At 47.8% G+C, this 12697-nt stretch overlaps 1 protein-coding gene across 26 annotated transcripts in view; it reads right to left on the bottom strand.

Moving 5' to 3' along the window:
- The window catches only part of FBXW4 (F-box and WD repeat domain containing 4), a 97432-nt gene that overhangs the window by 53085 nt on the left and 31650 nt on the right, over positions 1-12697 (bottom strand). The gene's annotated exons all lie outside the window — the stretch shown is intronic.

Genomic DNA, 12697 nt, shown 5'->3' on the forward strand with positions numbered 1-12697 from the left:
CAGAACAATGGAGAACAGAACTTGGATTTTTGGTGGTTTGAAAACTCTAAAATGCATATTAAATCAAGCAAGGAGAAGAAAATGCTTGCAAATCTCCATCAATCAATATCAAGCTATGCAGTTCTCTTATCTGTCACTTAGAATAAGGAGGAGGAATAACAAGCACGGTGGTGATAATTTATGTAAGTTGCCCCCAAATCCTCACTTGCCTACAGTCTAGGGGATGCCTCTCTCTCCCTTTCCATTGCCCTCTCCTTCCTTCTCTCTCTCCCTCTCTGCTCCTATTTATCCTCCTGTGCCTGTGATGGTACCTTTTCCTTCTGGATTTCTCCCTGCCCAGTTGTCTTTCTCTCGAGTGTCCTTTGGGGCATATGGAGGTTCCCAGGCTAGGGGTTTGATTGGAGCTGTAGCCACCGGCCTACGCCAGAGCCACAGCAACGCGGGATCCGAGCCGCGTCTGCAACCTACACTACAACTCAGGGCAACGCCGGATTGTTAACCCACTGAGCAAGGGCAGACCGAACCTGCAACCTCATGGTTCCTAGTCGGATTCGTTAACCACTGCGCCTCGACGGGAACTCCGAAACCAAGTTTAATGCTGTAAAAGTAAATGTTAAGGAAGGACTTTTTAGGGTGAGGGAAACACTCTAAGCTGAATTGCAGCGATGGTGGCACAAAGCCATAATTTGCTAAAACTTGTGAACTGTACACTTAAAATGTATGCTTAAATTGGGTGAATTTTATGGTATACAAATTATACTTCAAAAAAGCTTTAAAGTTAAAATGTAAATGTAGGTCCGTGCATCCTTAATTTAAATAACTGTAAGGGAAAAAGGAAGGCTTCTCTCTACAGTTACCTGACACTGAAAGAGACATTTAAAAGTAATTTATGTTTTTTCTATTAATAAAAATTGGCAGATTATAAAAAACTTAAATAGAAAAAAGTTAAAAAAAAAAGTAAATGTCAGAAATCTACCACACACGAAGGAACTGAAAAGACAGTCAAATAACTATCACACTGCTTTGTGACTTTTTTTCATTCAATAGTATGCTATGACATCTTTGGGGGTCACTAAACATGCACATCTACACCATCATTTTAGTGGCTTTGGATAGTATTCTATCGAGTGACTATACCATAAAATATTTAACCAGACCCCTATTAGTGGATGTTTATGTGTTCTTAATATCTCTTTATATGTACATCTTGCAGACTTGTCTGGTTATTGACTTAGGATAAATTCCTAGAAGCGGAATTCATGTGTCAAAAGGTTTTCACATTTTATTCTGATACGCACTGCCAAACTAACGTAACTTTAAAACTCTTAACTTTTCCTCTCCTTATTCCTGGACTGGCCCTTCCCAGCCCGTAAAGAAGTATTTTCCTGGCCACAGACTTCTAACAAGTGAAGAATTCTTTGAATAATCTTTATTTGGGGGGTTAATTTTTTGTTTTTATTCTCAACCACAGCTCACTCTGGATACTAGTGAGACTCAAACCGGCCAGGAAAGTACAGTGCTTCAAACACCTTAACCCCTGGGTCCCTCTCTCTCTCTGCCAAATGTTACAAATCTCACCTTCATGCCCAGCTCACCCTTCTCTTGGGTCATTTACCACAGGACCCCACTCCAATCACTCACTTGGTCTCCTCTCATTCGGGCCCAGGAGGAAGGAAACCCAGGCTTGGCCAAGACAACTAATGCTACTGCAGCAACAAAGCAGAAAATAACAGGGGAAAGAGCACAGTCCTCAGGAGAGAGAGACAGTGAGTGGGTCACATGCTCTGAGCGAGGCCCTCTCCGTAGCCCCCGAAGGCCGTGGTACTGGGAGTTCAGGGTGAGAAGCATGTGGTAAACGAAGGCTGATCAAATCGAGACAGCGTCCTACAGGGAAACCGTGCTCCTGAGACTCCAGAGTTTTGTCCAGACACCACAGGACTGACCTAGGGCAAGACTCGAGCTACTCTCTCTCAAAATCCCCCCAAACAATGAAGAAGGGAGGGACAAACACTCACAGTGGCCTCAAGCAGAAAGGGATCCGTTTCACTTTACACTGCACATCTTGGCTTTTCCTTCTCTTTCTGTTCAGCCAACGCATGTCACATGTGCAACAAGCCACACACAAAGGAGGGGGAGAAGCAACCACCATAGCTTCACAGTGGCCTCTACTGCTGGCAAATACCTGTACTTGAGAAGCTCATCCTCCACAATGCCTTGTGGCCTCTGTGTCTTCCTGTCTAGCTCAGCTGCTAGAAAGAAGCCTCTCACCTGACCACTTGCTACGCCAGCATAACGAGTGATAGCCATCCCCTGCCTGTCTCCACCCTCAGCACCACCGATGCAGCCAGACACAACACATATGTAAGTGTCTCCAGCCTGGAGCCAAAAGCCACAGCTCTCTAGATGGAGCAGCTGAAGCATGTAAAATCAAGAGAGGAACAGGGCCTGGGCCCACATTTGACTTCACCAAGCCTACCTACAGTTTACTAAGAGGGTCAGAGATAGCAGAAGACAAAGGGCCTTGACTTTAATGCCTTCTTAAGGCAGGCAAGCCCCTGCCTTCAAGAGGCGTGCTCTAGCCCACAGAGGCGCCAGCCACCAGGACTGGTACGCACATTGTCTAAACTGTGCCAGCTTTAGACAGGGCTACTGTTTCCAGACTGCTGCGAAAATCCAAACACTACACCATGACCACCATGGCCATTGCTTGAGATGTTGGATTTTGTCTTTAGTGCTGGAAGATGCAGAGGAGGAGACAGCTGCACAAGCTGAGCAGAGCTAAAGACAAGTTTGAACACCAGAACATGGAAAAGGTGTGTGTGTGTGGGGGTCACAACAAAATATGATTTACGGTTATTTTAATCTTCTGAAAGGTTCTCTCTCATTACTTGAAATTCTCTTTTGCAAATTAAGGCCCTGCTGAAGATTTTGGATGTTATCATATCCCAAATGGCACACTTCCTGGCCTTCCTATACTTTTTTTGTGCCCCATTCATGTTTTAAATTTGCATTGCAAATATGAAAAAGGAAAGCTTCCGCAGAAAGTAATTTCCTGGGCCAGCAGCTCTTGGACTAATATTCCCTTTGCAATTACCATGGCTTCTGCATGTGTGTACTCCCCTCCCTCCTCCTCTCTCCCCTCCCCTCTCCTCTGCCAGCATCTTCTTCCAGATCCAAGCCTATCTGACAGAGCACTACACACTGTGTCACAAACTAACCCCTATGAAAAGGCCCTGGCCAGAGAGAGGAGCAAGAACCAGCTGGGAAGAGAGGCAAGGATCTTGGGTAGTCAGTTTAACAGAGCACCCTAGAGGCACAGGGGTTTTGTCTGTAGCACAAGGCACATAACTTATGCAAAATAGGAAATAAAATTTCAGCCCCCAAAAGTTCACGATCTGAAACCCTGAAAAAAATCCTATTCAAGAAACTGCTAGAGAGTATTAGCAGATGTCTACTCCACACAGCCGAGATCTTTCAGTATCGGTAGGAAGGGCCAAATATATTTGCTGGCTTGCTGAGGTCTAAATGCACCTTCCTTGTCATCCTGCGTAGAAACTCTAGTCAGAATCAACACCATCTTTGTGATTCACAAACTTTACAGCCAGTTTTCCACATCAGTGTGTGGTCCATCTATTCCACTGCTAGGGGCATATAGGGATGCCTATTTTCTTTCTTGATGGTGTGAGGAAAATATTCCAGCTCTTGGGTCTCAAGCCCCTACACCTCCCACCCTCCAAAGGAACTACAATAGTAATGACACTCCCGAGACTCACGGGAAACTGTCTCAGGCAGCAGAATTCCTGTTCTTGGGTCCTAAGCCCCTGACCAAGTAGAGCCACGTGTAACTGTCTTGAACTCAGTGAGGGGAAGAAATACAACTGACACTGTGGACTGCTATCTGGACAGCCCAGGCACCCGGACTCTGGTAGACGGAAAGGTGGCATAGGGGAGAGGACACCTTTTCAAAAAATTTGATTTGAAATGAAAAGGAAAACAAAGAACCTAAGTCTTGACTCCAAATTGAAGTACTGAAATCTGCCCCAAATGGCCTGAGAGTCACCTAATTACAGGAGGATGGGGTAATCCTTCCACCTCTGACCTGACCCCCCCCCCCCCCGCCAGGTTATGCTACTGATCCAGCCACACTCCCGTCATTGCTTTTCTCACTAGGGCCCAGTACAAAGTCCACCCTACCCTCAGTCTATTTATTAGAGTGAGCTCCACTGGCTCAAAATACCTAAAGCACAGATATTTCATGAAGATCTCTCTTTTGACTGATCTGAGTGTTGCAGCTAACAGGTGGGGAAATCTTAAATATATGAGAGTTATCAGGACAGGACCACTGGAACGGATCAGTGCCATAAGTCAGACAAGGCTAGAAGTTTCCGCCCACCATCAGGTTCCTCTTTAGCCTTGACAGATCAAACTCAGGCCGAAGCAGGCTACAGGGATCAGTTCAGTCTCCGAGCCAAAGGTCTTCACAGTGAGGGACCAAAGCTGCCCTGGCTGGGCCTCTGCCGGCCTATGTCCCAGATTAATCACCACCAGGAGGGGCCTAGACACCAGGCTGCAATCTGAGCCCAGCAGCACCTGCACAGGGGTTGCCCCAGCACCTCCCTTACTCCCTTGGCCAAGACTCCAGGGCATGAGGGTGTCCACCTGTTGACCAGGTTACCTGGGACAGGAGGGCCAGGCACTCAGCCATCTTCAGTCCTGCAGATAAGTCACAGGTAGTTTGAGTTAGTGCAGGAAAGAGGAAAGATGTAGTGATGCAAGTAGTGTAGTTAAGGCTCCAAGAAAATTCTCAGCCTCTGAACAGAAAGAGAGAAAGGCCTCAATGCCCCTTTCCACCACTGTCTAGAGAGGAAACTGAGCCCAAGACCAGCAGTGGATGAATGAGGCAAGCCCTCAGAGGTTATGAACTAATGAGACGCTCCATGACTGTCTGGGGGACACAGTCTCATCACCTACAGATCACAGGATACAGACGGGAAGGAGGGAGAGCAGAGACGTCTTTTCAAAACACCCCCAGATGCTGCCATTATGAATGTGTCAAGAAAACTTAGAAACAAATTCACTCTGGAGGGTGTAGAAGAGCTTCCTCTGAATGCCAGGACCTCGGAGACTAGTTTCCTCAAATGACCTGCTAACTCAGTAAGCTATTTCAAACACGTGTCTACTCAGAGCTAGCAATGACGTATCGTGTATGTACATGTCTGTCTGTGCTAGAATGCACTTTTTAGGATCAAGGGAACCTATTTTATTATAAATTATTCTCAGATGGTAATTTCTTTTATATTGTTGCTTCTCTAGGTCTGACTAGAGTGGGAGGAAGTATTCTTGAGACTCAAACAAACAAAAAAAAAACAAAAGGAGGAAGAAAATGCTATAAAATTTGGTGGTGATGATCACTGTACAACTATAAATGTAACAAAATTCATTGAGTAATACAAAATTTTTAAAAATTAACAAAAGGAGGAAGATAAACATGAAGATCTGTCCCAGGAGCTAGCTTGTGACACAAGGATGGATGCTCGCTTTCCCACCTGCCCCACGCCCCAGGGAAGGAAGGGTGGGAGGGCTCCAAGTCAGATTGAAGTGCGTGTCCCTCGAAAGAGCAGAGAAAAGCACAGGGCAGATAAGAGGAGGAAGAGCTCCTACACAGCGCCTTCATTTGAGGAGGAACACCCACATCCTGACTGTTACACCTTGTACCTCCAGAGCTCCATCTCCAGGAATTCCCTTTGAACTCCCGGCTGCAACTCAGAGCTAGGACAGAGCAGTGGCTACAATTACACACTTGCTTGGGGAGGGGGGGTGCTCCTGCTGCATGTGACAGGCCATGAAAGGTCCCTGCCTATAAAACAGACTAGAAAACAAACCCTTAATTTAAATGTTAATGAAAGTGCTGTGGAGACATCAGAGGCTTCCCGGCTGCTCAGAGAACAGCTACACCAGCCACAGAATTTATGGCTCCCCTTCACCCTCCTGCCTCCCTCTTTGCCTCATCACCCACTGAAGTTTAAAGAGTAAAAAAAAAAAAAAAAAAAGGAAAGAAAGAAAGAAAGAAAGAAAAAAAAAAACCAACTAATTTTAACATTAACTCCATGCTTCCACCTCGGGATGTGATTGCTAAATTATCTGTCGGCAGAACAGTGATCAAAGGTGGAAAAACACAGACACCTTGCACACACAACTCAGAAAAGTCAGCTGCAGCTAAGGCAGGAAAATGACCTTCTCTCCTCCTGAGGCGGGAAGGGTAGAAGAAATAGGGGTGCAGGTAGGGACTGGAGCTGGGAGGTACGGGCAGCAGGAAGAGAAGGAAGACTGATCCCTCCCATGTGCTCTGCTTCCCGTTTGAGAACTCAGCATACCATATTTGCTAAGTTTGACTGGTCTGTCTCTCCATCAGCCCATGCTGTCTAGTTCACTGTTATGTCTCCAGGGTTCAGCACGTTGTAATGCTTAAGAAGTATATGGAGAGAAAGGGAGAAATCAGGAGGGAAGGAGAGAGACAGACAGAGAGTAGAGAAAGAATTTAAACAGTGAGCCTGGAGGATGGAAATGGATCCCTGTGGCAGGGGCAGGGTCTTGATGCCTGAACTCTGCATCCACAGCATCCCACCTTCTGCAGCGACCTCCGTTTCTACTTGTAGTGTCTTGTTTAAGTCAGGTCTTCACAACTGAGCCAGCCTTCCTAGCCAGGGACGGAGCCGCTCCCACAAATGGGGCCTGGGCCAGCCAGGGCTGGTTGGGTTGCTGGTCTCAGGCCAGCAGCTCAGCACATGAGCCTCGCTGTGCCCAACATGCCCTGGGTAGTGGCAGAAATCCAAGGTCTTGAGGAAATGAAACCCACCCCTGTGGCATTTCATCCTTGCTACTGATGGATATGCCCACTGGAGAGCCTTGGCTTAGCACCGGCAGTGAACTCTAGGGTGGCAGGCACTGCCCTGAGATTCAGCAGGACCAGACTCTGATTCACTTGTATCCCTACAGTGATCTCTTTCCAATCTTAGGTTATTCTAGGCTGGACCAGTGGGCCTACCTAGCATCTCCCAGAGCTTCCTCCTTTCCTTCTTCTTTTTTTTTTTTTGTTTTTGTTTTTGTTTTTTAGTTATTATTATTTTTGTGGCTGCACCTGCAGCACATAGAAGTTCCCAGGCCAGGGAACTTGAATCCAAGCTGCAATTGCAACCTAGGCCTTTAACCCACTACACTGGGCAGGGATCAAACCTACACCTCTGCAATGACCCAAGCCACTGCAATTGGATTCCTCACCCACTGTGCCACAGTGGGACCTCCAAGCTTCCTTCTTTCTCCAGGCATCATGCTGCCCCTTCCAGCCATGCCATCCTCTGGCTCTTCCATGCTGTTTTTGTGCCTCTGACTCTCTCATCCAGGGGTACCTCTCTCATCTCTGACTCTCTCATCAGGGGTACTCTCTCCAGTGTGCTCTTCAGCCTAGCAAAGGGGGATACTGAGCTACTCCTTGCCTAGAGAAGGTGCCCTTTCTCTAAATAAGCCCCTGACCCTGAGAAGAGAGGACAGATCTTGATAGGTGTTAGCCAATCCATCAGGATGACTAGCTACAATGTGAAGCATGACAAAGTCATCCATCAAAATCTTCCTTCAGAGAGTTCCCATCGTGGTGCAGTGGAAACAAATCTGACTAGGAAGCATGAGGTTGAGGGTTTCATTCCTGGCCTTGCTCAGCAGGTTAAGGATCCAGTGTTGCCATGAGCTGTGGTGTAGGTTGCAGATGTGGCTCAGATCTGGTATTGCTGTGACTGTGGCATAGGCTGGCAGCTGTAGCTCCAATTGGACTCCTAGCCTGGGAACCTCCATAAGCCATGGGTGCAGCCCTAAAAAAAAAAAAATATCCTTCAGGTTATCAAGGTCAGGGATCTCCTTCAGGATCCAGCTCTTTACCACTAACTAGAAAGAGTAAAACTCCCAGGCACAACCTTTACTTTTGATTTGTCTTCCCCTAAAAGCACCGAGGGAGTTAGGAAGCCCAGGGCTAAAAGACTGCTGAACCACTGTGAACCAAAAGAATCCAAACTGAAAGTTGGCTGCCTCTTTTTTCCAATCTTTCAAACCTCTCTGTCAGAGAAAACTCCAGATGCAATTACCTTTCACTAAAGAAGGGTGTATTTCAACAGGCTGGTGAATATGTGTCTGCCACACACACAACACACAGTAAGCCCTGTAGCCACTGGAACAAACACCCTGCTCTCCCCAGAAAGCCACCCCCTTCCCAAACAGTACACAGTGATTGCTTTCCTTCCAGACTCTCCCTCTCCTCTGGGAGAAATGAAGCAAGAAGGGGCAGCTCCTCCAGCAAAACCCCCCAGAGGCCACAACTCACTTTACAAATTTGAATCGGTACATTTCATGCAGACTTGGACTAATCCCCCCAAAAACAAACAGGCCACCACAGTGAGCAAAGTTACACAAAATTGTATTGTATATTTAATAACACAGCTAAGTCAAGTTTCTACACCTATACCACTCATATGTTTCCCTAATGACAGAAACAAGAGAGAAGGGATTAAAACCCAAGTGTCCTGGGAAGCCTTCCTGACCACACTCACTCACACGATAGCAAGTGCTGTTCAGAGATGGGGAGAGGACTCCACCGAGCCCCTCCTTTTTCTTGGAGGGCAATAAATATGGCATCTGCAGGTACCCAGCGCAGGAAGGAGAGGAAGGAGGAGCTGTGGGCTCTTCTTGCATCCCCTCCCAGACAAACAGGGGCAAGCGGGACTCTAGGCTCATTTCACCACCAAGCTCCCCAGCTGGCTTAGAGGGGCCCTGCAAACAGAAGATCTATGTGCACGAGTGCTCCTGGGATGGTGCGGGTACTCGCAGCCCCCTGAGTGAGCCCAGGCTGTGACTGCACGCTGCCTTCCTTCCTGTTCCCTCTCTATCTCAACTCTGGCCTCCGGGAAGAGAGAATGTTCCCAGGTCCCCACAGAGCCTTTCAAGGGCCACAGCCACCGTCCAAGACTCTGGTGGATGAAGGCATTGCAATGACCCACAGGCCGGCCTAACGGCCCTGCCTCAGCACCACGTACATGGTAACAGGCTAGAGACCTGAGCCTCTTCTGTCCCATCCCACATAGATCCTTCCCTGAGTCTCAACTTCTCCATCTGCCAGGAGGGGAATGACCCTCTCGCTTCCTCAACCAGACATAGCCTAGTGTCAGGCAATTAGAATCATCTAGCAACCAGTACAGTTATGTACCCATTCCTCGTCCCACTGAATAAGATCCTTGAGAGAACTGGCCCACAGCAAGTGTTCAGTCAATACACAGGGAGCATGGAGGAAACGGAGTGAGGAAAAAAAGAGATGGGAAATAGAAGGAGTGAAACAGAGTCTTTAATAGTTCCACATTTCCTTACTGAGTATTTACTAACTTTATTCAGTTGGAAATAATCTTTCGATGGCAATAAAATGTCAACTGCACTTTTTTTTTTTTTTTTTTTGGTCTTTTTGCCATTTCTTGGGCCGCTCCCGCGGCATATGGAGGTTCCCAGGCTAGGGGTCGAATCGGAGCTGTAGCCACGGGCCTACACCAGAGCCACAGCAACGCCAGATCTGAGCCACATCTGTGACCCACACCACAGCTCAGGGCAACGCCGGATCGTTAACCCACTGAGCAAGGGCAGGGACCGAACCCGCAACCTCATGGTTCCTAGTCGGATTCGTTAACCACTGTGCCATGACGGGAACTCCAACTGCACTTTTTTTTTTTTTGTCTTTTTTTTTTTGCTATTTCTTGGGCCGCTCCCATGGCATATGGAGGTTCCCAGGCTAGGGGTCGAATCGGAGCTGTAGCCACGGGCCTACGCCAGAGCCACAGCAACGCAGGATCCGAGCCGCGTCTGCAACCTACACCACAGCTCACGGCAACGCCAGATCATTAACCCACTGAGCAAGGGCAGGGACCGAACCCTCAACCCCATGGTTCCTAGTCGGATTCGTTAACCACTGCGCCACGACGGGAACTCCCTGCACATTTTTTAAACGCTGCTTTTCTCTGATACTCATGGAAAAGTGCTCGGACCTTCATGTGACCTCAGGAGGTTGCATCTCTGAAACCAGTTGTGCTGAATGTGTTTCAGCCCCACAGTGACACCTAGACACGTGCCCTTCCACCCAAGCCACACCTCCAGTATCTCACTTCTATTCCACCCCAACCTCTTCTTTCACTCATCAAATGGCTCCAGGCTGGGCTCCTCTGTAAGTCATCTCTGAGTCATAAATCCTAAAAACAGAGGTATTAGTGCCAGGGTAAGAAGATGGGTAGGAGGGCACACATGCGGCAGAGGGAAAGGTCCTTGCCTGCCACCTTCCAGTCGAGCCTACTGGTTTTCCTTCGGTGTTTTTTTGAGTACCGACCCATGGCTCTAAGCACATGATTGGTATTAAATATCATCCTCCACAAGCACATGACTGGTATTCAACATACTCCTCCACAAGTGTTTACAAATCAAGAAATCAAGGTCAAGGAAGGAAGGAAAGGTGACATTTGGACACAGGACAGGATTTCGCTTTCTGCCAGGTATCCTGGCACCTCAAATGAGGCCTAGGGCTTGAAGTGTCACATCTCATACCACAAGTTTCTAGGTACACACATATGAAATGAAGGCAGAAAAGCCCCAGCTTCAACGATAAATACCATGAATCGCTCTAGCAAATTATTTAAAATAGATGAAAGAGACTGAGACATGCTGGGTCTTCCAACTGTCCAGGCTTTCCTAACTACACGAGGGAGCAGGAGACAGTGAGAGGCTGTCACGTAAACAAGGAGTACCTGCCCTGGAGGACAGCACCCATCCACCCTCGTGTTCTGCATGAGGGGTTCACGGCCACATTACGTTAGTGATACTGACGACCATACTCAACAGGAAAGTGGCAGAGAGGGGAACAGAAGGCAGCCAGGAAGGGCAGGAATTCCATGGGCCGGCGGGGGGGGGGTCCCTGCTGAGTCCTCACCTGAAGAAGATGACAAAAGAGCAGGGTAACTCCATGTGGGTTGGGAGGAGCCCCAGGGAAGGGTGGAGGCGTGGACGCAGTAAAGCACAAAGAAATGCTTCACCAGGTAGGAGAAATTCTGGTTGACAAGAGTCTAGCCACGTTAGCTTTGTAGAACGTTTTCATATTCACCATTTCAGATCCTCTTCACAGTAGTCTACTAAGGTGTAAGAAGCAAACGCTATTCACATTTAACAGATGAGAAATAGAGGCTCAGAGAAGGACTTGGCCGAGGTCACCCTGCTGGATGGTGGCAAAGGAGAACTCCAGTCTCCCAGTACAGATCCTACGACTGGGAGGCTGTGTCGCCCCAGATTGGGAAAATGGATGAGTCTACTGAAAGGTTCAAATTCAATGACACAGCGAGACAAAAATGGACCTAATGATAAGACGAAAAGACCCCATCCCAACATATTTTTTTGAGTAAGAGAAAAAGAGGCAGAGAGGAGTTCCCGTCGTGGCGCAGTGGTTAATGAATCTGACTAGGAACCATGAGGTTGTGGGTTCGATCCCTGCCCTTGCTCAGGGGGTTAAGGACCCGGCGTTGTCGTGAGCTGTTGTATAAGTCACAGACGCGGCTCAGATCCCACGTTGCTGTGGCTCTGGCGTAGGCCGGCGGCTACAGCTCCGATTAGACCCCTAATAGGAACCTCCATATGCCGCGGAAGCCGCCCTAAAAAAGGCAAAAAGACAAAAAGACAAAAAAAAAAAAAAAAAAAAAAAAGAAAGAAAAAGAGGCAGAGAAAACAGCAGCAGACATTCTGATCACCTATCATAATGACAGGATCCCAAATGCAAACTATTTTTCAAAACAGTCCAATACGCTATTCGCAGACTTGAGGGAAAAAGTCATCTCAAATAATTTGAGTCAGGAGCTAAAGAGCCAGCCAACGGTGAGTGAAAGAATCATCCCAGGGCCAAGAAAGTACACAAGAGGACAAGAAGACTCCTAAGGAGAACGTGAGGAAGACAGGAGACCTAGGTTTTCACCAAATAGGAGGCATATCAAGGACTTAGCAAAGGTCTGGCATAGAGCACATGACTACCAAGCACTAGCTGCTGGTGTAGCAGCAGTCACAGAGCAGTGCTGGTCAGATTAGGAAGCTAGGTCCTTCCTCAAAGCCAGCTTCCAAGTTGCGGCCAAAACAAAACAAAACAAACCAAAAAAACACCCAAATCAGTTTCTTGTAACCTGAACTGCTTCTTAATGACAAAGGCAGACTCTATCCTCAACCTCCTTTATTGGCATCATCTTCAACAGCAGCCATGCTCTATTAACAGATAGCCTAACACACTCCAGAGGAGGTAGCTGGAGAACAGGCAAATGAAGATGGGGATGCTGGGAGAGCCTGGATGTATCTTTGGCCTAAAGCCATATGCACGAAGCAAGTGGACCCTCTCCAGCCCTGAAGAGTGTCCCTCCACCACTGACCTCACCCCGGTCCAACCCAGCCTCCTAAAGCCAGCAGTAGTCGTCAGGTAACTACCAAGACAAAGTCACCAGCCCACCTGTCACCTCCCACAGGTATCCTGCAACCCATCACATAGCCAGTCCACAGATACCCAAGGCTGGCTAACTGGCTCTAGAGGAGACAGCATTAGGAAGAAACTGAGGAGGGGACAGAGCTCAAGGGCTCCATTTTCCACCCTCTGCCC

This window comes from Sus scrofa, chromosome 14 (genome assembly GCF_054392235.1).
Source record: "Sus scrofa isolate SSC_HxYL_T2T_F1_AM1 chromosome 14, Sscrofa_HxYL_maternal_Yorkshire_Landrace_v2.0, whole genome shotgun sequence".
NCBI classification, from domain to species: domain Eukaryota; kingdom Metazoa; phylum Chordata; class Mammalia; order Artiodactyla; family Suidae; genus Sus; species Sus scrofa.